This window comes from Podarcis vaucheri (assembly GCF_965113315.1).
Source record: "Podarcis vaucheri genome assembly, chromosome: 3".
NCBI classification, from domain to species: domain Eukaryota; kingdom Metazoa; phylum Chordata; class Lepidosauria; order Squamata; family Lacertidae; genus Podarcis; species Podarcis vaucheri.
Genome location: NC_138761.1, coordinates 6,453,599 through 6,477,200, shown reverse-complemented (window position 1 = coordinate 6,477,200; position 23,602 = coordinate 6,453,599). Strand labels below are relative to the sequence as shown.

General features: G+C 45.2%; 3 long non-coding RNA genes across 6 annotated transcripts; 2 read left to right on the top strand and 1 right to left on the bottom strand.

The window, feature by feature from the left end:
- The first annotated feature begins 603 nt into the window (after positions 1 to 603).
- On the top strand, positions 604 to 7,926 carry LOC309528616. 4 transcript variants are annotated; one of them, XR_014217846.1, is made up of 3 exons: positions 604 to 800; positions 4,252 to 4,381; positions 7,705 to 7,926. It is a non-coding gene; the product is annotated as an uncharacterized lncRNA (long non-coding RNA). The 4 variants fall into 4 exon arrangements; XR_014217847.1 differs by lacking the exon at positions 604 to 800 and adding an exon at positions 820 to 896; XR_014217848.1 differs by lacking the exon at positions 604 to 800 and adding an exon at positions 1,076 to 1,216.
- A 4,518-nt stretch (positions 7,927 to 12,444) lies between these two features.
- LOC309529185 lies at positions 12,445 to 17,192 on the top strand. Its single transcript, XR_014218117.1, has 3 exons — positions 12,445 to 12,694; positions 14,252 to 14,378; positions 17,007 to 17,192. It is a non-coding gene; the product is annotated as an uncharacterized lncRNA (long non-coding RNA).
- Positions 17,193 to 21,145: 3,953 nt separating this feature from the next.
- On the bottom strand, positions 21,146 to 23,391 carry LOC309529017. The gene is made up of 3 exons (XR_014218034.1): positions 23,274 to 23,391; positions 21,820 to 21,940; positions 21,146 to 21,358 (listed from the first exon to the last, which is right to left on the bottom strand). It is a non-coding gene; the product is annotated as an uncharacterized lncRNA (long non-coding RNA).
- Between the last annotated feature and the right edge of the window lie 211 nt (positions 23,392 to 23,602).

Below are 23,602 nucleotides of genomic sequence, written 5' to 3'. Positions count from 1 at the left end.
AATTCAAAAAAATACAAAAACAAAGAAATACAAAGTCAAAATACAAAAATACAAACATTAAACACAAAAAGAAAGGAAAAAAGAAAGAAAAAAGAAAAACACATAAAGAAAAAACAAAACTCCCTCTTTTTTAGTCTCTCATCTTTAGTTAACTTATTTTCCTGACTTCCTCACGCCTCCCTTTTTTGTATCCCTTTTTTAAAATTGGTTCAGCAAATTCATATCCAATTTAGTTTCTCTATTATCAATCCCATCTTACATTTTACCTTGTTGCTAAAACCCCTTCAATTCATTTCAACGTCATCAGCATTCAAAAATTTTGCAATGTTTCTGTAAATAAATTTTAAATTTCCTCCGATCTTCTTCCACCAACTCTTCTCCCTGGTCTCGGATTCTGCCAGTCATTTCCGCCATTTCCATGTAGTCTATTAATTGCATTTGCCATTCTTCCAGAGTGGGTAGGTCTTGTGTCTTCCAATGCTTTGCGATCAGAATTCTTGCTGCTGCTGTAGCATACATAAAAAAAAGTTCTATCCTTCTTTAACACCGATTGGCCAACTATGCCCAGGAGAAAGGCCTCTGGTTTCTCAGGAAGGCCTGAGTTCTAATCCACACATGGGCCATGTAACTTACTAGATAACTTTGGACGACGCACATTCTCTACCAGAGCTACTGTGTCATGGCGATGAGAAGCGAGGGCTGCAGAGATCCAGGTTGCAATCTCTGCCCAGCCATTAAGCACATTGGGGTGACCTTGGGATAGTCACCATCTCTCAACTCAGCCAGCACACTCTGTTGTTGTAAGGATATCAGCTGTGAGCCATCACACTCTGTTGTTGTAAGGATATCAGCTGTGGATCAGCCACGTACAGTGCCTAGAGCCCATTGGAGGAAAGGTGCAATAAATTTGTTGGAAGCTGCCCTGAGAGGCTGGGGCAACGCAATCAGATGGGTGGGATACAAATAATTAAGTAGTAGAAGTAGAAGTAGTAATTAGGTTTATCTCATGAAGTTGTTGTGAACTTAAAATGGAGTCAGTAGGAGAGGGCATCCTTCATAGGAGTATATCTGTATCTCTTACTATAGAATAAAATTGTAAGTCTGCGTCACTCTGTTTTCATTGGCTGCTTTCCTAAGGTTCTAAAGGCAGGAGTGGGATGAGGATGCTCTGAGAAAACAGTGTGTCAATGCGGTCTTGGGAGAGAAGCAAATGAGGGTAGGTTGCTACAGGCTTTTTAGCCCTCTGGTGATTAGCAGAAGGAAAAGAGAAGGAACTTGGGAGGGCAGGTGGACCTCACTAGGGGGCATTTGGAGGGACGGGTGGGGGAGAGAGGTGTGTGGTAATGTTAGGTCCCCAATGTTGGTGACGTAGGGCAGAATGCTGCAGAAGAGGAGGAACTGGGGAGGTAGGAGGGGGAAGGGGCTGGGGGTAAAGGGTGCATTTGCAGTGCTGTGGATAAGCAAGATGGAGCACTGGGATGAAAGAAACTAGATTGTGCGTCAGGGAGATTCTGGAGGGTAGTCATGTCTGTGGTAAGTGGCTGGGGGAGGTTGAAAGGAAAGACTGGAACGGAAGGAGAGTGTTTATGACACTTTTAGGCAATGCTTAGCTAAATGGACTCAATATGGGGTAGCTTCCTATGTTCTAAAACGCACACCCTACCTCTGGCCTCCTTTGGAAAAAGATAGCGGGTCTCAAACACCCAGAGATGGAAATCCTCCCATAGTAACTTGATATATTTCAGAACTCATTGCTGGAAAGGATATTGGAGGCAGCCTGGTCCAACCTTAAGATCAGGGAAGAATCTCCAGCACAGGTTGGAACTGCAGCATCCTTAAGAGATAATTATTCAGCCTCTGATTATACCTCTTGGGCTTCCCGATGAGGTCAGCGGTTCAAATCCCCGTGACGAGGGAAGCTCCCATTGCTCTGCCCTAGCTCTTGCCAACCTAGCAGCACGAAAGCACACCAGTGCAAGTAGGTAAATAGGTACCGCTGCGACGGGAAGGTAAACGGCGTTTCTGTGCTGTCTGGTTTCAGTCACAGTGTTCCGTTGCACCAAAAGCAGTTTAGTTATGTTGGCCACATGACCCAGAAAGCTGTCTGTGGGCAAACACCCGCTCCCTCAGCCTGAAAGCGAGATGAGCGCCATAACCCCATAGTCGCCTTTGACTGGACTTAACAGTCCAGAGGTCCTTTACCTTTTACCTTTTACCTATACCTCTAGTAGAGAAGACCTCCCACATCAGATTGATCCACTGTCAACACGAAACCTCCTTGCATGTAGAATAGTAGCTTTCAGAAAGGAAGGCTACAGAATGATGGGAACTGCAGCCACATTGGCTACTCCAGGTTTTGGATGTCTTGAAAAACACTAAAGCATCCTGCAGCAGCCAATTATCTGTTTTTCTCTTTGGCTTGATGGTATCCTAATCTTTGGATTAATTTGTAGTTTGAAACCCCCTTTGCTTCATCTTCAAGGTGTCTAATGTACACTGTGAGCCTATTCATTTTTTCAGTTTGTGTTTTAAATCTCCCAACTTTTTTGTTGTTGCTACACTGTACATTCCTGCTCTATTGCTTGTTTTAAATACTTCTATTTAAAAATTAACAAAACCTCCACATTGTCCTAAGAAAGGTAGGCAGTTTTTGTTTTGTAAGAATGAGGCAATGCTGAGAGAGGAAAGAGGCAACTTGAAACTGTCCTTAACGTTTGTGGTCTGTAGCTGGGATGCTGTCTTTGTGCAAACTGCTCTGACTGACAGACTGTAGCAATACCTTTCCAACGGCCTTTGATTTCGGCAAGATTCCCTTCAACCGCTCCCGGTGTCACAACGTCCCAAGGATCCTATAAATATCGAAAGCTCTGTCTTGCCCTGGAAACCTTTGAGACTTGGCCTTGCTTGTAAGACTGCATCCAGCTTTCCCACATTGCTCCATCCCAGCTGGGTCATGAAGATCCTCCAGCTGTGCCTGGCAGTTCTCTCTTTGCTGCTCCTGTCTTCCTCAGGTAAGGGAGAGGGACACTTGTCAGCCAATGGGAAGGGGAAGAGGAATCAAGACATTGTTCTGTGGCCCTGCAAAGGGAACAAGCGTTTCTCTCTAACTTTTATACCATAGAAGGAAAATGGCTTGGTCCTTCCATCAGAAATGGGTTTCCCCAGAAGCTGCACCCTGCACCATGCACTGCAACTCCCATTGCACACTTGCGCAGAACTGTAGTAGCTTGTGGTCCGTTTCAAGATTTCTAAACCATTAAGCAGCTTACAAATGCTTTTAAATAACTAAAATTAGCTAGAGATGTTTCTTTAGTGGATACTGACAGCCAGAAGATACTTGCTTGAACAAGCACTGGTGGCCTTCTAGCTAAATTTCAGACAGAGGCATGGCCCAGTCAGTGGTCTACCTGGATCAATACAGTCTACACAGACTGGCAGTGGCTCTTTGGAGTGTTAGGCAAGTGTCTCTCCAAACCCTCCTTGGAGATGATGAGTTGATGCTTGGCTGCTCCACTGAAGAGGGAAAATACTTGCTCTCTGCTGCCCCAGGGGGCAGGACTATTTGGATCAAGTTATACATAGGTTTCAGTTGAACATTAGAAAAACCTTCTTCATGGTAAGAGCAGCTGTGGTGGGCTCTCGCTCACTGAAGAGCCATCTGTTGGGGGATGCTCATGTTCTGGATTCTCTGCATTGGTCACAGGGTGGAGTAGATGACCCAGTGATGTCCTCCATCATCTCCTATAAAGTAACAGGAAACTCGGAATCCTGGTTTCCATGAAGGCAAAACAACGCCATCCTTGCACAAAAGGGATGCTTGGGGGGGGGACCTCAAGCACAGCAGATATTCAAAAAAATATTAAGGGTGAGGGACTCAGGAAACCTTCTCCCACCCAAAAAATTAGCCTGCAGACTAATGAGGCCCACTGTCTATTTGTGGGGGTGGGGACTGGAGAGGAGGGCGCATGGAATGGTGTACCATGGATGAAGCCATGGCCAGCTGAGACCATGAAAAGGAGCACTCTGAACTATAAGCACTTCGTTGAAGGTCCCATTTCTGATGAAGTGGTTCTAAAGCAGGAATGGGGAGCAACTTCAGCTAATGGCTGAGAGGTGCTGGGCGTGGAACCCCCCAACATCCAGAGAGTCAAGGAATCCCCCATTCCTGAACTTGTGCCTCCCTTTCTTCATCTTCTGAATTTCCTCTCCTCTCCCCAGTGGACAGTAACCTATTTTTCTTCCTCTGTGTAGGATCTGCCCAGCTATCACCAGTTAATGGTCATCAATGCAGAGCCTCCGGTGGTGTTTGCAGATTTAGAAAGTGTCGCTCACCCAACATTCAGTTTGGGAAATGTGGATGGCTGAGGAGATGTTGCATAAGGTAACTTCAGCTTACCAGACAAGAGATCAAATGAGTAGCCAGGATATAAGTTTCATCAAAGCTTTTTTGATGCTTGCTAGACTTAACCAGAAGTTTCTTTAGATGTCTGAAGGCAGCCCTGTTTAGGGAAGCTTTTAATGTTTAATAGATTATTTTATTTTAATATTTTGTTGGAAGCCACCCAGAGTGGCTGCTGGGGAAACCCAGCCAGATGGGTGGGGTATAAATAAATTATTATTATTAATTATCATCATCATCATCATCATCATCATTATGTTTACGGTATTATTCTAAGATTTATAATTGGTCCATCAAAAAGACTTCCCCCAGCGCAACTTCCAAATGGCAATAAAATTCTATACATAAAGGGATAAAATATTAAAAGTTGTTCATGGAGCAAGTGCTGCCTCTGGCAGTAGATCCTATATAGCTCCATAGATCCAGCCCATTTGCAAAGCCAAGATAATGCCATATATAAAAATAATACAAACATTTAAAAACAATTCCCCAGATTTAAAAAAACAGCTAAAAGACTGTGGAAGCCCGTCTATTGGAGGAAATGGATGCCTGTCCCACTAACCTCAATCTTCCAACCCCACCTGCCCAATTTCTTATCTGCAACCAGTGCGGGGTGCTGGCATAGTATATTGAGTTTATACCACTAGGAAATCTTGGAAATAACATCCTAAAACTTCCCCTTCTACTTTTTCTTTTAGGCCTATGATCCTAATTCTATTTTACCTACTCCCAATGCCCATATAGCGGGACGTGGGTGGCGCTGTCGGTTAAACCACAGAGCCTAGGGCAGGGGTCTGCAACCCGCGGCTCCGGAGCCGCATGTGGCTCTTTTACACCTTTGCCGTGGCTCCGGGGTGGATACTAGCGAGGGGAGGAGGCGCATTGTGCGCCCCGACACTCCCCACTATGGCAGGCGCTGTACTGGCTGTGACGTTGCATGGGGGCGGTGCGTGCGTTAGTCACGCACCGTCCTGACGTCACCTTCCCGCCCGCTGTCAGATTGCGGCTCCAGAGATATATTTGTTTTAAATATCGTAATGGTTTTGCGGCTCCCAGGTTTTTTTTCTTCGGAAACGGGTCCAAGTGGCTCTTTTTGTCTTAAAGGTTGCAGACCCCTGGCCTAGGGCTTGCCAATCAGAAGGTCGGCGGTTCGAATCCCTGCAGCGGGGTGAGCTCCCGTTCCTCGGTCCCTGCTCCAGCCAACCTAGCAGTTTGAAAGCACATCAAAGTGCAAGTAAATAAATAGGTACCACTCCGGTGGGAAGGTAAACGGCGTTTCCGTGCGCTGCTCTGGTTCGCCAGAAGAGGCTTAGTCATGCTGGCCACATGACCCGGAAGCTGTACGCCGGCTCCCTCGGCCAATAAAGCTAGATGAGCGCTGCAACCCCAGAGTCGGTCACGACTGGACCTAATGGTCAGGGGGCCCTTTACCCTTCCCCTTTAATTCCCTTATCTTCAATTTTCCACTTCCCATTCAGTTCTGTTTTGCTATTGTGTCAAGTTGAGGTGGGACCTGTCCTGCGCTATATATATGGCCGCTCCCAACACCAAAATGGGGGGGTGCCTTTTCCGCAGTTGCACACAGTCGGCCCCCCCAATCCCATGTGGTAGTAGAGCCTGGATATGCCCCCCCCAGGCTGGACACCTGGAGGTAGCTGCCTACCTTTGCTACCTCTCAGTTACCCAATCCCAGCTGGGGGGGGGGGTTCCCAGGATAGAGTTGGCCAGGTAAGGGGAGGGATCCACCAGCCCACACAACAGTGGGCGGAACTTACCTGGGAGTTCTCAGTCGGCTTCAGAGCTTCTCCCACCCTGCCCTCCCTTACTGAAATATACTCAGAGTCGCAAAGTGATTTCATGCTCTTTATTCAGCTCACAGTGGTGAGGAGGAATGAATGGATGTCCCCTCAAAGTATCTGCTTTATATACATTATTTACACAATGGGCTGCACATGATTGGCTAATTCCGGAATTCTACTGTAAGCCAATCAGGTTTCTATCTGGAGCATGATTGGGTGGTTTCTGCCAACCAATCATACTGATGCATTGTTCTAGGACCAATCAGACTGCTGCATTCTGAATCCTATTTTTCTAGGACCAATCAGACTGCTGCAGTTTGGATCCTATTCAACTCAGTACATAACACTTACTTAAGCCTTCTTTTGCAGGTTAACCTCTTCTTCACAGGTACGCAGGTGCTGCTACGCCAGGGTCGCTGTTGAAGGGCCGGAAATGATTTTTCCTGCATTGGCAGGTTTTGCCTTCCCCGTAGCAAAACGTCACAACTTTGGCTGTTTCAGGCCTTGGGTGGAATCCTTTAGTCTATCTTCCCTAAATGGGGGAGGGGGGCTGAAGCAATGACCCACGCCCCCCCCTTGCGGCGGTGATCCCAGGGTTCCCCATTAAAGGGGTTGTTTGAGGGGAGGCATTGCCCATATGCCGAGAGGTTGTCATTGCTCTCCCCTGTGACAGTGGCAAAATGGGGGGGGGGCGGGCTCTCTGCTTGAACAGACGTTCTCCAGAGCCAGCCCAATCCCCCCATATTCTGGATAACCCTGATATTCCCCAGATCCCCAGCCAGGGACTGGGAGGGATAAATGCCCAATGCTTAAGCCAAGGTCACCCTACATCTGAAGTTTTCATAAAGTTGTGACCAAATTTTAATCCCATAACACGTTGTCTTGAGTCATTATTCCACGCGAGTGTTGCCCAGGGTCGGGGGGGGGGGTCTCCACCTGTCCGTGCAATAGATACCAAAAAACCAATACAATATCTTCTTGTCTCAAAGTTCATTGTCAGTAAAGGTAAAGGGACCCCTGACCATTAGGTCCAGTGGTGACCGATACTCTGGGGTTGCGGCTCTCATCTCTCTTTATTGGCCGAGGGAGCCGGCGTACAGCTTCCGGGTCATGTGGCCAGCAGGACTAAGCCGCTTCTGGCAAACCAGAGCAATGCACGGCAACGCCATTTGCCTTCCCGCTGGAGTGGTACCTATTTATCTACTTGAACTTTGATGTGCTTTCAAACTGCTAGGTTGGCAGGAGCAGGGACCGAGCAATGGGAGCTCACCCCGTTGCGGGGATTCGAACCGCCGACCTTCTGGTCGGCAAGCCCTAGGCTCTGTGGTTTAACCCACAGTGCCACCCATTTCCTTTCAGTACTTTCCTGTAATTCTTTTCGCTCATTGATTCCCCATACCATCAGTTCATATTCTTCTGAGTGCTTCACCTTCCTTTACTCTCTTTTCGATTTCGACATCTGATTCTAGGTGAAATGGGAGTAATTCTGGTATTTTTCTTTTCCAGATATCTCAGGAAGGAATGATTGCTGCCTCCTTACCCAGGATCCTTTGAAAAATGGGAGATGTTCCCTCACCTTGAGAGCCACTGGATCCTGCTTAATCCTTGCTGGAGACGCCTTCTGCTTATTCCCCAAAGCATCCAGATAAAAATTAATAAATGAAGACTTCAGAAAAATTCCATCATTTGTATGAGCTTGTTCCTTGTAATAAAAGCAAAATAAAACACTCCATCCCCTCTGTTTCCTATTTTCAGGTATGAGTGCTGTTGCTTTTGAAGCCAAAATGGCACATTTCACCTATGGGGAGGAATCCCCCCAAACAGCTCCAAGAGAAGGACTGAATGACAAGGAGGAGAAGAAAGGAGGAGGGAATGGGAATTAAGGAGAAGCAGTTTTATTCAGTTCACTTTTAAAGGCAATTCAACATTATTTGCATTTTCTGAAGCAACAGGTGAACTGAAACAGAATGTGAATACAGTGGTACCTCAGGTTAAGTACTTAATTCATTCTGCAGGTCCCTACTTAACCTGAAGCTGTTCTTAACTTGAAGCACTACTTTATCTAATGGGGCCTCCTGCTGCTGCCGTACCACTGGAGCACGATTTCTGTTCTCTTCCTGAAGCAAAGTTCTTAACCTGAAGCACTATTTCTGGGTTATCGGAGTCTGTAAGCTAAAGGGTATGTAACCTGAATCGTATGTAGCCTGAGGTACCACTGTACTCTGTGCTCTGAATTTTTCAGTGCAGTTCTCCAACCAAACAACTTGGGGGGAAATGCGTACAATTGGGGAAAGTGTGCCTAATTATGCATATATTAATGAAAACAAGAATGCATTATATCAGGGAATGTTTCTATATTGCGGAATATTTATTTGCAGAAATATGTATTTGGGGCAAAGTTTCATACAAAGAGGAAATTGCCACTGAAATGTTGATTTATTTATTTTTATTTAAAAAACATAAATTTATGTAGAAATGTGGAGAACTGGATTTAAGACTGGAAAAATGAGAAGCCGAGAGAAACCACAAGGGAGAGATTCTCCCATTCCTAGAAGGAAGGGATGAAAGGGAAAGTCCTAGAGACGGACATGGCTGGCTTGTTGAAGCAGAGAACAAAGGCATTTCCCCATAGCAACATTTTATTTTGCATGTTGGTCATGAAATCTCTAACCCACTCTCTTCTCTTATATACGCTTGGATATGGAGAAAGTAGGAATCAAACAGTGGAGTCTCTCCCAATGCTTGGAAAATGTTCTTGCTTTCTGTTTCTTTACACTTCCAAGCCACAGTTTCTGGATTCTCCAGTAAAGATAAAGGTAAGGGGACCCCTGACCATTAGGTCTAGTCGTGGCCGACTCTGGGGTTGCGACGCTCATTTCGCTTTATTGGCTGAGGGAGCCGGCGTTCAGCTTCCGGGTCATGTGGCCAGCATGACTAAGCAGCTTCTGGCGAACCAGAGCAGCGCACGGAAATGCCGTTTACTTTCCCGCCGGAGTGGTACCTATTTATCTACTTGCACTTTGGCGTGCTTTTGAACTGCTAGGTTGGCAGGAGCAGGGACCGAGCAACAGGAGCTCACCCCATCATGGGGATTCGAACCACCGACCTTCTGATCAGCAAGTCCTAGGCTCTGTGGTTTAACCCACAGCGCCACCCGCGTCCCGGGTTCTCCCTTACGGACTGACAAAGACTTCCTTGGCCCAAGGTAGATGATAGCCAGCTTGCTGATATTTGTAGTTTTGCCTTCCTTCCAAGAGGTGGAGGCAGAGACTCGCTTTCCTTTGCGAAAAAGGCAGAAGCAGAAGGAAAGGAAAGGTTCTCCTTTGGTGGGTGCATTTCAGTAAACAGAAAAAAAGAGAGAAAGAGAGACAGGGACAGAGAGAAAGCAGGGGAGCTCTGGGGTCTGGTTTTATTCTCTGTGTTACTCAGAGATGTTTAACTTAAACAACAATGAGTCTTTTAAAGGCTTGAGTTCTTGATATGGCATAAGCCAGGCTTCCCCAAGCTAGTGGCCGGGTTGGGCCTTATCATCCAGGAATTTGTTTTTGTTTGTTTGTTATTAAAAATATTTCTAGACAGTGGTTTGCTTTTTAATTTTTTTGAAAAACCCAGCATGAAAGTAAACAATTTACATTAGAGTCACTTTGATAAAAGCAAACTTGAATTGATTTTAAAAGCATTTATAAAATTGACACATAAGCTATGGGACAAGGATAACTGTGACTTTAAGGATGAATGGGAACCTTTCACAAAGTATTTGAAGACGCAACAAAACGAAGTAGACTCCTTGGCAGGTTTTGAATAAACATCCACAATTTTATTATTATTATTATTTTACTGATAATAATTAGCTAAATAGTTGGAGGATTAATACAACTCTGTAACATGCAGAAAATAGCATTATTGGAGAAACCAAAGACTGGTACTGAGGGAAGTCGGGGGGTGGGGTGGGGAGATGGGTTTTGTGGGGGGAGGGGGGAGGGAAAATGGGGGGGGGAATAAGGATATGTTTTTGGAAAATATGTTTTGTTATAACTTTGAATAATTTTTTTTAAAAAAAAATAAGAGACCATTAAGAATGGGTATGGGGTCAAAACAGGCCACAACGTTACTGAATACAGATGAAAGAGGTTTGGCTTGGGCCGGCCAGAAGTGACGTGTGGTCAGTCCAGGCTGGAGTTCCTAAGACTTACATCCAATAGGGTGACCCCTGCAGGGACAGCTGTTTGAGAGAATGCTTTTGGCCCTGGCCCCCCTGACCACACGGACATGGCCACTCCCCCGGATCCCTTTAATGGGATACCCCAGCATTTGAAGGGGCAGGCGGAGACTACAACCTCCCCCCCCCCAATGTCCAACCAGTTGTGATGATTGCTATGAGCTAGGCGAAACCACGAGGTCAGCGCCAATTACCCTGGTGGGCAATTTCCTACCCGGCTCCTAGAAGGACGGCAACCACCATAGCCATAGCAAAGTCATTGAGTATCAGCTTAAACTGAGGGTGGGCGGATGGGGAAACCTGGTGGAGGAACAAACAGACCGAGCTCCAGGTACTGGCTGCTTAAATGGGCAAGGGTGGATCTGAGGGAAGCCCACTTTCGGCTCCATCAGCGCCGCCCCTGGCACAGCCTGCAGCCCCATTTGCCAAGGCAAGCTAAGATTCGGTTCCTGATGGGCGTAGGGGGTTCAAGCCTCCTCTGCCTATCAAGAAGGGCATAGCAGATTGAATTCCCATGTTGAGGACCAAGATAAGCCTCCTCTGTCCCTCAGTGCCGCCTCACACAAAGGGGTGAGTGTGTTAGGTTTCTGTGTGTTGCCACTGTGCAGTGCTTGGAGTCACAAGACTCTGTTTTGCATTCCAGACATCCCAGACTGTTGGAAGTCTCACAGGAGACAGATGTTGATATTACTGGTTTCCTGTTTCTTTGTATCCAGTCGCTCTCTGATTTTCACAGAGAGAGGATGTTTTATTTCTTTTCTGTCTGTGTAGTTTGAAATAAAACCTAGTAATGTAGCTCATATTTCTCGTCTCTTCTGCTGCTTTGATACTCTACTGAATGGGGAACATGCCTAGAGCCTTATCAAAGGCTCAGGTCGTTAATCATCGTCGGAGGACATTTCGGAGGACTTGACCGGAGGATGAGCTTTTCCAGCTCGGTTGAACACAAGTCTGACAGAGTGGGCTTGTGTTCTGAATGAATGGGTAGTGGTTGGAGCAGGTCTGTAGAGTGGGGAAGGCCAGGGGGGCCATAGCCCTGGGTGCATAAATTTGAGGAGGGGAGAGCCAGGCACCCCCATGTAAGGATCCCCAACCTGCCTGCAGCTGCGGGTCTCTAGGCTCCAGAACGCAGTCTGGCCTTGTTGCCTTGACCCTGGGCGCCTCACTGAATGGCTGCCTGGCCAGCACTGGAAGGGTGTGTGTGCCAAGGGTCATGTCAGCCGACTGGAATGCCCTCTACATTGGCAGACATTGCAGAGTGGCCCCATTAAACCTCTGTGCCCCAAGCCCACCCGCAGAAGTGGCAATGGTTGGGTTGGCACATCATGTTTTGTTCACCATCTGTGCAGCCCCTGGTCCCCCCCCCCCAGGTTCCCACAAGCATAACTTTATTTTAGGCATGCGTTTAAGAGTTTTCAAAGCCCATGAGGCCTTTGGTAAAGGCTGTTCTCCCATTGGAGTGCTCACAGCCAAGTGTTTCACAATTTTTGGTGATCACACTGGCTTTAGTTCTAACAGTAGGTGCTCGGTGACTCATCAGGGGGCTTCTTCCGGTCTTAGCATCCTCCAGGTCTCAAAACAGGCCAAAACCGCTAATCTTTCCATCTCTACATGTCATTCTGGGGAAGACAGTGTGCTGATGGCTGAACCAGCAGCCCTACTTTCCTTCAGGGCATGGTGATGACTTGCTGGACTTTGCAAGGAAGTGGGAGGAAACAGCATCCCAAAGATCCTACAAATATGAATTACTCTGCTCTCCCCTGACAACCTTTTGGCCTGTGGCCCTCTACCGTCTATCCTAAGAGAGCCATGAAGATCCTACTTGGAGTGCTCACAGCCCAGTGTTTCCCATTTTTCGGCGATCACACTGGTGACCTTTGCCTCTTCCAGTAAACTGGCTTTTGTTCTAACAGCAGGTGCTCAGTGACTCACCTGGGTGCTTCTTCCGGTTTTAGCGTCCTCCACGTCTCACAATGGGCCCAAACCTCTAATCTTTCCATCTCTACATGTCATTCTGGGGAAGACAGTGTGCTGATTGCTGAACCAGCAGCCCTACTTTCCTTCAGGGCATAGTGACGACTTGCTGGACTTTGCAAGGAAGTGGGAGGAAACAGCTTCCCAAAGATCCTACAAATATGAATTACTCGTCTCTCCCCTGACAACCTTCTGGCCTGTAGCCCTGCACCCAGTCTCACTGCACCGTCTATCCTAACAGAGCCATGAAGATCCTCCAGCTATGTTTGGCTATTCTGTCTTTGCTGCTGCTGGCTACGTCTGGTAAGTGATACAGAAGAAGGCAGCTGTCTTCAGGTCCTGCATATTGGGGCTGGGAAACAGCACTATTCAAAGGTTTTGAGAACAGCTCAGTATTTTAACCCTTCTGCTTTCTACCAAGTCCACCTAGCTTAATACTGTGTAAACTAACTGACGGTTCTGTGTGTTTGTGTGTGTGTGTGTGTGTGTGTGTGAGAGAGAGAGAGAGAGAGAGAGAGAGAGAGAGAAACTGGGGTGGGAGAATGGAATGGAGAGGAGAACACTACTCAGAACTATAAACACTTCCTTATTTTGTTTTATTATTGAATTTGTTAGTTCAAGGTCAAAGGCCTGGTTATAAAGGAAAGCTTTGGCTTGTTGCACAAATATATGCAATGATGACTCCAGGTGATCCTCCTTGGGGAGAGCATTCCACAAACAGGGAGGCACCACAGAAAGGGTCATTCTCGTGTTACCACCCTCCAGACCTCACATGGAGGGGGCAAATGAAGAAGGGCCTTAGATGATGATCACAGTGTTTGGGCTGGTTCATCTGGAGAGAGGCAGACCTTGAGGTCTTGAAGCCCTGAGCCATTTAAGGCTTCATAAGTCAAAACCTGAACATTGAATTGGGGCTGGAAATTAACTGGTAGCCAGTGCAGTTGGGCCAAGAATGGTATAATATGCTTGGGCCGTCTTGGCCAGGCGAGCAACCAGATCAGCAAATTCTGCATCAGTTAGTTTCCAAACTGTCTTTGGAGGCAGCCTACGTATAATGTGTTGCAGTAATCTTGAAGGTGCCATTTCTATGGATTCCAAAGCAGGGATGGAGAACATGTGTCAGGGACTGGCTGGACGAGGAGGAGTGGTGTTGAGGTGACAGCTGGGAACCCCCAAATGCAAATCCCAGAGGAAGAAAGCTCAGATAACGGGGATTGGTGGTGGGACACTGAGGAGAGTTCAGAGGGAGAAGATTGGGAGGAGGTGCAGTGTGCCAAAGGGGCAACAGGGTTTAGTGAGCAGGAGGAACCTGTGGCAGGGAGCAGTTCAGACTCCAAAGCAGAGGAGGGGTGGTGGTGAAGAGGCTGCTGAAGAATGCCTGGAGTCTCCCTTTCCGGTTGTGACAAGATCCCCTGACCTCTGGTCCCCAAGAATGTGCAGGGCACTGATAAAAGCAGAACAGAGGTCAGAGGTGGGCAGACGACTTTAGATAAGGCTTGGGAAATGTTTGGAAGAGGAGGAGCCTTAGAAGGAGTGGAAGACAGGGAGCTTCAGTCCTGGTAACTGCTCAGTTGGGACAAGAGCTACTGGGACGTGTGACTTGAGCTGTATGCCGATTCCTTGAACAAAAATTAAACTTCACTGACAACTGTTTCTTTGTGATGACCGGCATCTGACTCCAGCTCAGACAATATGTGTGGTCAATGGTTGGAGTTGGGAGCTGGAATGTACCCTGAGTTGCCAGTGAACTTGAACCCCCTTTTCCTTCCTCTTCTGATTTTTCTTTGCCCCCTGGAAACTCATAACCTTACTTTGCTCTCTTGCAGTGAACGGTGATATTTTCTCTCTCTCTTTGTGCAGGATTTGCCTGGGAGACACCACAGAGTAAGGAAGCATGCAAGGCTGAAGGTGGTAAATGCATACTTGTGACGTGTCTCCATCTTACTGAGATCGGAAGCTGTGAGGGGAGGATGAAGTGTTGCAAAAAGTAATCTCGTTTTGCCAAACAAGAGATCAAACAAGCTATGAGAGATAAGCGTAATTTCACAAATAGCATCCACGGCCCAAACCCTCCGGGCTGAGCATGTCAAGGAGCCTCTGATTTCAGGATCTTCAGGCTTCTCTCCACAGAAGAAGCCACAGAAGCTTGACTAATGACTCATTTCTGTGAACCACAATGTGAGTTACAGCCAAGGAAACACACCAGGGTTTTGCCCCATATCCTTTTGCAGATACTACAGCCTCTTCTTATCTTCTAGTGTTGTAGCCCTTGCTCAGATATACTTAACATTTAGGGCTAATGAAATTGCCATATGCATTGCATTCCTCACTTCATTAACATATCATTTAAATCATGGTGCCATTCTTTGCTTCAAGGTCCAACGCAAATTTAGTACTAGGATTTCCCCATATTCCTCACACAACTAACTCTTTTGAACATTTTGAAAACTCATGTTAATATCTCTAAAGAGTTTTTACAGTCTCAGAGTTGATTCTGTAATTGGGATCTGCCATCATTTGTTCATTAGAATCTGACAGTAGAGTCCTAGGCCGTGCGGTTTGTTTTTCCTTAAAAAAATGTTTATGGGTAGTCTCATGTTGACTCAAGAAAATCACCATTTTATAGGTCAAATAGAGGGAAATAAATACAGTAAATGGACATGCATGACCTCATATTACACAGCTGACAGCTCACATATAACGAGTCTAGGGCCTTTCAAAACGCTAATAAAACCCACATGCAAAAACAGTATGAGCACCTTGCCTTTGCTACGACTTTTTTGTGTGTGTGAGGCGCTGTATCTGGCGCTGTATCTTTCTTTCTTTTCTTTTTTTAATTTTTTTTATTCAAAATTAAAACAAAACATATTATCCAAAAACATATCATCCTTATCCCCCCCCATTTTTCCTCCCTCCCCCCCCAAAAACCCACCCACCAACACGCCCCCAGCTTCCCTCAGTTCCAGTCTTTGGTTTCTCTGAGAATGCTGTTTTCTGCATGTTACAAAGTTGTATAGACCCTCAAACTATTTAGCTGATTATTATCAATAAAAAGTTTGTGATAATTTATTCAAAGCCAGCCAAGGAGTCCAGTTTGCTTTGTTGCGTCTTCAGATACTTTGTAAAGAGTTCCCACTCATCTTTAAAATCACAGTTATCCTTGTCCCGTAGCTTATATGTCAGTTTTGCCAGTTCTGCATAATCCGTCAATTTTTCTTGCCATGATTCTTTAGTTGGGGTTTCTACAGTCTTCCATCCTTGTGCTATTCGAACTCTCGCGGCTGTTGTCGCGGTGCTGAATCTTTCAATCTATATTTTAAAAATGCGTCTATAGCTGCATCTACATGGTGTTTCCAGGGCAGCCCTGCGGAGTTTTCCAAGCGCGAATGGGCCTTGAGGGAAGAGGAGAGGAGCTACCAGCGTGTGGCTGGGAAGGCTCTGCTTTGTGATTGGTTTCCATAGCAGCAAGGAAACCCGGGCTGCGCCTCTCCCCCCCTCCTGTCTTTGCTGTTGCTGCTGGAGGAGCCAATGGAAATGGCATAGACAATCACGCCAGATCCCAAGAAGCCTCTTCCTGTGGCTGGAAGAGGCTTTGCTTCTTTGCAGAAAGCATGTCAACAAAAATGTTTAGGGGTACCTGTACCCCTGCGACCCCACCCCACAAAAAAGCACTGGTCCTAGGCATGTCTCCCTTTTCTTTTAGATCTGTACAGTGGTACCTCGAGTTACGAACTTAATTCGTTCCGGAGGTCTGTTCTTAACCTGAAACTGTTCTCAACTAGAGGCGTTCTTTCGCTAATGGGGCATCTATCTGCTGCTGCGCCACTGGCACACGATTTCTGTTCTCATCCTGGGGCAAAGTTCTCAACTTGAGGTAACTCTTCCAGGTTAGCGGAGTTTGTAACCTGAAGCGTTTGTAACTTGAGGTACCACTGTAATTTTGCCTTCTTTTGGTTCTCTTTTTAACTAAGGAAGATCTCTGTAATCCTCCTCTTAAATAATAATAATAATAATAATAATAATAATAATAATAATAATAATTTATTCCCCAGCCACTCTGGGTGGCTTCCAATAAAAGATTAAAAATACATTAAAACATCAGTTATTATAAACTTCCAGAACAGGGCTGCCTTCAAATGTCTTCCAAACATCAGATAGTTGTTTATCTCCTTGACATCTGATGGGAGCTTGTTCCACTCATGTTAATATCTCTAAAGAGTTTGTTCAGACTCAGAGTTGATTCTGTAACTGGAATCTGTCCTCATTTGTTCATCGGAATCTGACAGTAGAGTCCTAGGCATGTCTCCCTTTTCTTTTCTTTTCTTTTACCTGTTTATATTGTCTATGTCTTCCATTTTCCTTCATTTGTCATTTGTAGTGTTGTTCAGTTCTCAGACGAGCTGGACATGCACTAGAACAATGGAAATATATACATAAAACCATGACAAGATCTTTATTCTTGTCCACAGGAGTTTACATTTCCCTTCAATACTTATTGTTGATTGCCTTAGCTCATTCATTCCCCGCAGTGCTACACCTTCCTATATTCAACATTTTGACATCTGATTCCAGGTGTGATGGAAATAACTGTATATTTTGTTTTGTTTCCAAACAGGTTAGACTGATGGAGGAGGTCTGCTTACCCAGGATCTTTTAAGAGCCACTGGATTGCCACTTGATCCCCAGTTAGAGACACCTTCTGCTTCTTCACCAAAACATCTGGATCAAAAGAATAAGTCACCACAAAATGTTCCATGATTATAACAGCTTGCCCCTTTCAATAAAAGCAAATTAAAAAGTCCTGTTCCCTCTCCTTCCAGTTTTTTTCTTTTTCTTTTTCGAGTTTTTATTAGGACTTTAATGTACTATATTTATACTTTCCAGAGATCCCAAGGGCATGGTGATCTATGGCCAGGGTGCTTTAGACCAGGAAGGCCTGTGTTCTAATCCACACATGGCCATGAAACTTGCTAGATGACTTTGGACCATGCACATTCTCTACCAGAGCTACTGTGTCATGGTGATGAGAAGCGAGGGCTGCAGAGATCCAGGTTACTATCTCTGCCCAGCCATGAAGCACATTGGGGGGACCTTGGGACAGTCGCCATCTCTCACCCAAGCCAGAACATTGTGAGGATATCAGCTGGGGATCAGCCACATACAGTGCCTTGAGCTCAGTGGGGGAATGGTGCAATACATTTGTTGGAAGCCGCCCCAAGAGCCTGGGGCAACCTGGTCGGATGGGTGGGATGCAAGGAATAAAATTATTATTATTATTATTATTATTATTATTATTATTATTATTACCCTTGAAGTTGTTGTGAAGATAAGATGGGGTCAGGAGGAAAGGTCATACTTCACAGGAGGTACAGGATATCGCTCTATCTCTTACTATAGAATAAAATTGTAAGTCAGCGTCACTCTGATTTCATTGGCTGCTTTCCTAAGGTTCTAAAGGCAGGAGTGGGATGAGGATGCTCTGAGAAAACAGTGTGTCAATGAGGTCTTGGGAGAGAAGCAAGTGAGGGTAGGTTGATATGCTTCCGCAACTTGGTTTCCGAATGTTTTGGAAGTTGAACGGACTTCCGGAATGGATTTAGTATGACAACAAGGTAGAACTGTACTGAGTTAGTTAGATAGACCGATCCGAAATGACCAGTGTCCTTTGTTCCTATGCTCCCTGACAACACAATAGAACTAGTAAGTAATTTTCATCGTAAAAAGGTACCATTGTTTAACCATCTTAAGGTAGGCAACAAAGAACAATAATATCTTTGGCAAGATGCCGAAATTCTGGTTTATCAGATAAATTGTTCTTGTAAAATGCTTTTTAAAAAATACCATGAGATTAAATCAAATGGTTGGCTGCACAGTCAATCCATGGATTACGTTGAAATTGTTCACATAAGACAACGTTTTATGGGGTCCCCTCATTTGACTGATTTTTCTCATTTTCCCCTTGTTTTTCACATATTTGTAATTCAGCTTTGAGGTGTTTGTGTTTTTTTAAAAAAAACTTTTTTCTCTCCTGGAATCCCAGGATTTTGTTTTGTTTTGCTTTGCTTTGTTTCATTTAATTTCACCCCCCCCACACACACACCAAAGATCTTTTTATACTGGTACTTAATTGGTTCTGGGATGTTTTGCTGTTTTAATGGCATTAGTTGTTTGGAATATTGTGTGCTGCTTACAGATTTTAAAAATGTTAAGTGGTTTATAAATGCTTTCAAATCAATTCAGGTTTGCTTTTATCAAAGTCACTCTAATGTTGTAAATTGTTTACTGTGTTGCTTGGTTGTTGCTGTTTTCTTAAAACAAACCACTGTTTTAATAATATAAACAAAATAAAAAAATATTTCCAATAGCACCTTAGAGACCAACTAAGTTTGTCATTGGTATGAGCTTTCGTGTGCATGCACACTTCTTCAGATACTGAAGAAGTGTCTTCTTCTATCTGAAGAAGTGTACATGCACACGAAAGCTCAATCCAGCGACAAACTTAGTTGGTCTCTAAGGTGCTACTGGAAGAAATTTTTATATTTTGTTTCGACTCCGGCCGACCAACACGGCTACCTACCTGCACTTTTAATAATATAAATGGCCTTGTCCCAGTATACCTGAAGGAGCGTCTCCACCCCCATCATTCAGCCTGGACACTGAGGCCCAGCTCCGAGGGCCTTCTGGCGGTTCCCTCCCTGCGAGAAGCAAGGTTGCAGGGAACCAGGCAGAGGGCCTTCTCAGTGGTGGTGTCCAACCTATGGAACGCCGTCCCGTCAGATGTCAAGGAAATAAAGAACTATCTGACTTTTAGAAGACATCTGAAGGCAGCTCTGTTTAGGGAAGCTTTTAATGTCTGGTCTTTTATCATATTTTAAATATTCTGTTGGGAGCCGCCAATAGTGGCTGGGAAAAATCTAGTGTGATGGGCCGGGTATAAAGAATAAATTATTATAAAATTATTATTATATAAATAAATAAATTCCTGGATGATAAGGCCCAACCCGGCCACTAGCTTGGGGAAGCCTGGCTTATGCCATATTAAGAACTCAAGCCTTTAAAAGACTCATTGTTGTTTAAGTTAAACATCTCTGAGTAACACAGAGAATAAAACCAGACCCCAGAGCTCCCCTGCTTTCTCTCTGTCCCTGTGTCTCTTTCTCTCTTTTTTTCTGTTTACTGAAATGCACCCACCAAAGGAGAACCTTTCCTTTCCTTCTGCTTCTGACTTTTTCGCAAAGGAAAGCGAGTCTCTGCCTCCACCTCTTGGAAGGAAGGCAAAACTACAAATATCAGCAAGCTGGCTATCATCTACCGTGGGCCAAGGAAGTCTTTGTCAGTCCGTACTGGAGAACCCGGGACGTGGGTGGCGCTGTGGGTTAAATCACAGAGCCTAGGACTTGCTGATCAGAAGGTCGGTGGTTCGAATCCCCATGATGGGGTGAGCTCCCGTTGCTCAGTCCTAGCTCCTGCCAACCTAGCAGTTCGAAAGCACATCAAAGTGCAAGTAGATAAATAGGTACCACTCCGGCGGGAAGGTAAACGGCATTTCTGTGCGCTGCTCTGGTTCGCCAGAAGCTGCTTAGTCATGCTGGCCACATAACCCATAAGCTGAACGCCGGCTCCCTCAGCCAATAATGCAAAATGAGCGCCGGAACCCCAGAGTCAGCCACAACTAGGCCTAATGGTCAGGGGTCCCTTTACCTTTATCTTTACTGGAGAACCCAGAAACTGTGGCTTGGAAGTGTAAAGAAACAGAAAGCAAGAACATTTTCCAAGCATTTCTCCATACTCCATCATATATAAGAGACGAACAGTGGGTTAGAGATTTCATGACCAACATGCAAAATAAAATGTTGCTATGGAGCAGTGCCTTTATTCTCTGCTTCAACAAGCCAGCCATGTCCGTCTCTAGGACTTTCCCTTTCATCTCTTCCTTCTAGGAATGGGAGAATCTCTCCCTTGTGGTTTGTCTCGGCTTCTCATTTTTCCAGTCTTAAATCCAGTTCTCCGCATTTCCACATAAACTTGCATTTTTTAATAAAAAAATCAACATTTCAGTGGCAATTTCCTGTTTGTATGAAATTTTGCCCAAAATACATATTTCTGCAACTAAATATTCCCCAATATAGAAACATTCCCTGATATAATGCATTCTTGTTTTCATTAATATATGCATACTTAGACACACTTTCCCCAATTGCATGCATTTCCCCCCAAGTTGTGTGGTTGGAGAACTGCACTGAAAAATTCAGAGCACATAGTACAGTGGTACCTCAGGCTACATACGATTCAGGTTACATACACTTCAGGTTACAGATTCCGCTAACCCTGAAATAGTGCTTCAGGTTAAGAACTTTGCTTCAGGAAGAGAACAGAAATCATGCTCCAGCAGTACGGCAGCAGCAGGAGGCCCCATTAGATAAAGTAGTACTTCAGGTTAAGAACAGTTTCAGGTTAAGTAGGGACCTCCAGAACGAATTAAGTATTTAACCTGAGGTACCACTGTATTCACATTCTGTTTCAGTTCTCCTATTGCTTCAGAAAGTGCAAATAATGTTGGAATGCCTTTAAAAGTGAACTGAATAAAATTGCTTCTCCTTAATTCCCATTCCCTCCTCCTTTCTTCTCCTCCTTGTCATTCAGTCCTTCTCTTGGAGCTGTTTGGGGGGATTCCTCCCCATAGGTGAAATGTGCCATTTTGGCTTCAAAAGCAACAGCACTCATACCTGAAAATAGGAAACAGAGGGGATGGAGTGTTTTATTTTGCTTTTATTACAAGGAACAAGCTCATACAATTGATGGAATTTTTCTGAAGTCTTCATTTATTAATTTTTATCTGGATGCTTTGGGGAATAAGCAGAAGGCGTCTCCAGCAAGGGATTAAGCAGGATCCAGTGGCTCTCAAGGTGAGGGAACATCTCCCATTTTTCAAGGGATCCTGAGTAAGCAGGCAGCAATCATTCCTCCCTGAGAAATCAGGAAATGCAAAAATACCAGAGTTACTCCCATTTCGGAGGCAGCATTTGCACTACGAACCATTTTAATATTTTATCCCTTTGTGGATCAAATTTTATTGCCATTTGGAAGTTGCCCTGGGGGAAGTCTTCTTGATGGGCCAACAATAATGCATGCAAACATGCATACTTTATACAACATAATAATAATAATAATAATAATAATAATAATAATAATAATAATAATATCTTCATACTCGGCCCATCTGGCTGGATTTCCCCAGCCACTCTGGGTGGCTTGCAACAAAATATTAAAATAAAATATTCTATTAAACATTCAACACTTCCCTAAACAGGGCTGCCTTCAGACATCTAAAGAAATGTCCGGTTAAGTCTAGCAAGCATCAAAAAAACTTTGATGACACTTATATTCTGGCTACTCATTTGATCTCTTGTCTGGTGAGCTGAAGTTACCTTACGCAACATATCCTCAGAAATCCACATCTCCCCCTCTGAATGAAGGGATAGATACAACCTCCAAATCTGCAAACACCACCGCATTGTTGACTATTCCCTGGTGTTAGCTGGGCAGATCCTACACAGAGGAAGAAAAATAGGTTACTGTCCACTGGGGAGAGGAGAGGAAATTCAGAAGAGGAAGAAAGGGAGGCACAAGTTCAGGAATGGGGGATTCCTTGACTCTCTGGATGTTGAGCCATTAGCTGAAGTTGCTCCCCATTCCTGCTTTAGAATCACTTCATCAGAAATGGGACCTTCAACAAAGTGCTTATAGTTCAGAGCGCTCCTTTTCATGGTCTCAGCTGGCCATGGCTTCATCCATGGTACACCATTCCATGCGCCCTCCTCTCCAGTCCCCACCCCCACAAATAGACAATGGGCCTCATTAGTCTGCAGGCTAATTTTTTGGGTGGGAGAAGGTTTCCTGAGTCCCTCACCCTTAAGATTTTTTTTGAATATCTGCTGTGCTTGAGGTCCCCCCCAAAGCATCCCTTTTGTGCAAGGATGGTGTCGGTTTGCCTTCACTGAAACCAGGATTCCAAGTGAGTTTCCTATTGGTTTATAGGAGATGATGGAGGGCATTGACAATGCAGAATCCAGAATGTGAGCGTCCCCCAACAGATGGCTCTTCAGTGAGCGAGAGTCCACCACAGCTGCTCTTACCATCAAGAAGGTTTTTCTAATGTTCAACTGAAATCTACGAATAACTACATAGTATATGTAGTTATCTATGTATGTATGAAATATATGTATAACTACAACTAATCCAGAATGCCGCAGCTAGACTGGTGACTGGGGGCGGCCGCCGAGATCACATAACACTGGTCTTGAAACACCTACATTGGCTCCCAGTACGTTTCCAAGCACAATTCAAAATGTTGGTGCTGACTTCTAAAGCCCTGAACGGCCTCGGTCCAGTATATCTGAAGGAGTGTCTCCACCCCGGACACTGAGGTCCAGCGTTGAGGGCCTTGTGGCAGTTCCCTCACTGCGAGAAGCAAATCTCAGGGAACCAGGCAGAGGGCCTTCTTGGTAGTGGTGCCCGGCCTGTGGAACACCCTCCCACCAGACGTCAAAGAGAACAGCAACTACCAGACTTTTAGAAGACATCTGAAGGCAGCCCTGTTTAGAGAAACTTTTAATGTTTGATGTATTATGATATTTTAATAGTTTACAAATCTTGAAATGGAACACAAGCTGCTACAGTTCTGCGAAAGTGTGCAATGGGAGTTGCAGTGCAGGGTGCAGCACTCAGCTTCTGGGGAAACTTTCTAATGGAAGGCCCAAGCCAGTTTCCTTCTATGCTATAAATGTTAGAGGGAAACGCTTGTTCGCTTTACAGGGCCACAGAAGGACATCTTGATTCCTCTTACCCTTCCCATTGGCTGACAAGTGTCCCTCTCCCTTACCTGAGGAAGACAGGAGCAGCAAAGAGAGAACTGCCAGGCACAATTGGAGGATCTTCATGACTCAGCTGGGATGGAGAAATGCAGGAAAGCTGGATGCAGTGTTACAAGCAAGGCCAAGTCTCAAAGGTTTCCAGGGCAAGACGGAGCTTTCGATATTTGTAGGACGTTGTGACACTGGGAGCGGTTGAAGGGAATCTTGCCGAAATCAAAGGCCGTTGGAAAGGTATTGCTACAGTCTGTCAGTCAGAGCAGTTTGCACAAAGACAGCATCCCAGTTATGGACCACAAACGTTAAGGACAGTTTCAAGTTGCCTCTTTCAGCATTTCCT